A 4,047-nucleotide genomic window follows, 5' to 3' on the forward strand; every position below is an offset into this window, starting at 1 on the left:
CTCACTGCTCCTGCGCTCAGGAAGGCAGCGGTGGCTGCCGCAGCGTCCTGTGACAGATCACGCATGAGCTGAAGACATCCTGCAGCTCGGCTCGGGCTTCCTGCACAGCCGAGGGCCTCTTCCCTTCCCTCCTCCCTCCGAAGCACACCTGCAGGGTTTTTTTCTTCAGTGTCTCTTTTGCCTCCAAGCCTCAGAAAGAAGGAAAAACAGCTCTGCCCTATCTGGCCATTCACTCCACGGTCACTGGAACGCTTCTGCCAGCGCAGAGGCCCCTCCACGGGGCATCTTCACAGGGCTCGCAGCCCAAGGCAATAGAAATTGTCACTTACCAACACCAGGACAGTCAGGTCGCATTTTACCCTTCAGAGAAAGGACAAGCCTGTAGTAAAAACCAGGTCTGAAACGGGGCCCCTGAAGGAAGTTTGTGAGGCCTTCTCCCTGCCGATCTTGGCTCCGGAGGGCGGAACGGCTGCCTGCTCTCACCCCCAGGCTCCCTTCTGGGCTGAGGTTAGTGCTCAGGGAACAGGCGGCTGTCAACAAGCCCAAGAACCAGGCACAGGAGTCACCTGCAAAGCAGACTGAAGAGGGCAGTTTCCCTTTCCAAATAACAAGCAGCACGGTGATGCAGAAGCGTGTACCTGTGCTCTGTGTCCTCTCAGGCAGGGCTGAGCAGAGGAGGCAGAGGTCCTGACTCACCTCAGTAGCAATAAGCAATCACTGCAGTCACTCGACAGCCAGTTTGCGGCGGGTTTTATTGCTCTCGCTCCACAGCGTCACTCGCCCAGCTCTCAGATGACTGTCAGCAGACTGAGTAGAGGCAACCAGCTTTGGGTGGGAGCAGAACCGTAAGCAGGAATGAACTGAAAAGAGGAGGGGAAGGCAGCACAACTCTGATTTGTTGCTACAGCACAACATACGTGCACTCCTGGTACCTACCCGTTACGTATCCTGTAACAGGACACTTTAGGTGGTGTGATTATGCCAACGTGCAGACCCACATGTTGCCCAGGAACATGGATGCTTACAGCAGCTAGACACCATTAAATACATTGCTTGGAATAAAGACACCAAACAACTTGTTTTAAAAATCTTTATGTGAATATAAAAGAAATCTTTCCAAAGAAAATTAAAACCAGAAGTTTAAAAATTAGTGCAACTTCTCAAGTTCTATGCAACACAGTGTTTACATTTGTCTTAAACAGAAGTAGACACTGATACACTGAAAACCTTAACTCCAGCTTGACTACTGGAGGGATGGGAAAAAAGCAAAAGAGTTAAGAAAATTACTTTACTAGACATCACCAACTCTTAAACAATTGTTTTCATTTTCTAATTCCTAAACTACTTACAGCTACTTAAATAAAACATCAGTATTGCTTATATTACTTATTTCCAAGTGTATATTATAGAAAATAGAATACCCATATATATATTTAATGAAAAAAATCAGTAAGGTGAAAATTTACTTTCAGTGAATATTTCTTAATCCACCATAATGTAGTTGTTACAAAATAATCTTCTCAAAACTGCTGCCTGATCCACCTTGAGTAAAAGAGCCTACTAGTCCAAAATTTGTATTATTGCTACAAAACACTTCCTTAGTGGTTATTCTTAAATCTTATACAAAAAATATTAACAAATGATATGTCAATCAGAACATATTTTTGTTTCTTTGGATCTCTATTACCCGTTATACTGGAAACTGGCTCAAGTAACCAATAATACTGATTAAATTCAGCAACATTCAATGATTTCATGACAATTTGAATCTGTTCCTAACTGTGCGGTCTGGGCATGATACGAATTCATCTTGCGGCAGCAAGAAGTAGCCTCTTTCCTTGTCTTGCCTCAGCAGTGGCATTGCATCAAAGAACGTTGTATTGACATTGTTCTGCTGCTACGCGTTGCATACTACTCAGCTGTAACAGCAACGCTAATAGTAGCTGTTTTTATTTGACATGGATGAAGTTAACGTTAAAGTGATACTTATTCCAATGATCCTTTCCTGCACAGCCAGAGAAGCTGAAGTGAACACAACACCATGGCTTATCATCAAACATTTATTTCTACAGATTGGTTCCTCACTCATAGGACACAGCCCAAGTTTCACGAGTTATAAAAGTCACTCTTAAACAGGTTCTTAATCCCAAAGAAACACTTAAGCTATAATCGCAGGCTTAACTTGAATAGTTTGGAAGAGTCCCAAATAGGTAAAATTCTATTTAATACCTGAAAACCTGATGCATTTTTGGCAACTCCAAACAGAGTATTGGAGGCAACCTTGCCCTGAAAGAGGCTGATCCCCGTCTATAGTTCCGTGTTTATATTCTTCCACTGCTACTCAGTAGGCAAGCTTCCAATTACATGACAGGAAGGTTCTTGGTCATTTTTGGTCCCAGGGTCTGCAGTTTTGAGAAGTGTACATCAAAGACATTTGCTCCAAGTTTTTCACTACTCAGCACCTGATATAACTACTGACACAGCTCTACTACTGTGAGAAGTACAATGAATGCACCTAGCCTACTAACTAGATGAGTACTGAAAGACGTCCATGAAGGTTTCCATGCTGTAAAGGACAAGGGTTGAGACCCATTCAACACCACCAGTGACAGTTTCACATTTCACTAGAACACACCAAAGTAACCAGGCTTTAGAAATGTAAGCATCTTGCTAACACTGAGTCTCCTGTTCCTCTGCTCACCACCATCTCCCACACCACAAGCAGATCAAACAAGCAACTGCATCTTAAAAATACAAACCCCACTAATACCACTGCAGCAATAAGAGACCTCAAAACCCAAGAGGTAGTCCAAAGAAGCACAGAGTCCTGAAGAACACAACCTGACAGACAAAACTCTCCAAGGGCAGTGTGTCTGGCATATTCTCTGCTCACACCGCACTGAGCAAGAGACTGGCTTTTAAACAATGCCTTGTGTAGACACAAGTTTTGAAAGAGGAAAATTCCATCGAATGCCTAAATGTATAGCACTGTAAAACTATCACTACAACTCAGAAGCAACGAAATTAATACTAAAAATGAGTACTTCCCTTTTCTCTAGCATTGCATGCAATGCTCAGTAAAGGATTTAAGATGGGGGGGAGGGAAGAAATCAAAGAGCAAGCCATACTGAGAGGCATGCAAAAAGGAAAACTACTCAAATTCCACAATTCAAAACAAATTCTGCAAAGCTGAACCCTGCTCTCAAATCAAAGATGGCCTTAATGGTGCAGACACACATATGCTTTCATTCACACATATGGCCGAGTCTTACATTAGATCACCCACTGGTACAGCATGCTCAAATACTTAGTTTAAGTGTATTCACTTTATTTTAGAGGGCTGCTGCAATTTTGTTTTATTTAACTATGGGTACAATTAATTTGTTCTAGATAGTTTGCAAAGAAGAATGGACAATAACAAGTTTTCTAAAAATACAGTTCAGAAAAGACATTTGTTAAATAAAGTGACACAAATTCTGTGAAAGATAGCAACCTCCCACACAAATATCATATTAATCCCCATTTCATTTTCTTCGATCTAGATACTGCAGAACTATGACAGTTTATGCACTTTTCTCCCTGCCAACAACCTTTGCTGCCATCTTTCATTCATCTGCCTAGCACAGTTAGTTCAGAATAACTGAAGTGAAACTACATTTTAAAAAAGATGAAAATTAATTTCTATGCACAGAGTCGTATAAATAGCTGGAAAAAAAAGGGGGTTCCTTCCCACCTCACCTCCTTTCTGCAACTAAATGAAGTGTACCAATACACCAGACTTAAAACATAGCCCAGACTTTTGAATCATTGTAATAGCTTTTTACTTACACAGGAAAACACAGCTTATTTGGCTTTAGTGAATTCAACATCTTAAAGACAGGTCTTCCTTAATGCATATATGCGCAAACTTAAATTTTCTTTTTTTTTAAATAAATTAATTCTGCTCCTCACTTGAGACGACACAACAAATCCCATCTTCTGTTACTTAAGAAATCAACTGGTACTACATCTTTTTTTCTTTTTCTATAAATACAAATAATTTCTTGC

This window comes from Opisthocomus hoazin, chromosome 6, assembly GCF_030867145.1.
Source record: "Opisthocomus hoazin isolate bOpiHoa1 chromosome 6, bOpiHoa1.hap1, whole genome shotgun sequence".
In the NCBI taxonomy this organism is placed as follows: Eukaryota; Metazoa; Chordata; class Aves; order Opisthocomiformes; family Opisthocomidae; genus Opisthocomus; species Opisthocomus hoazin.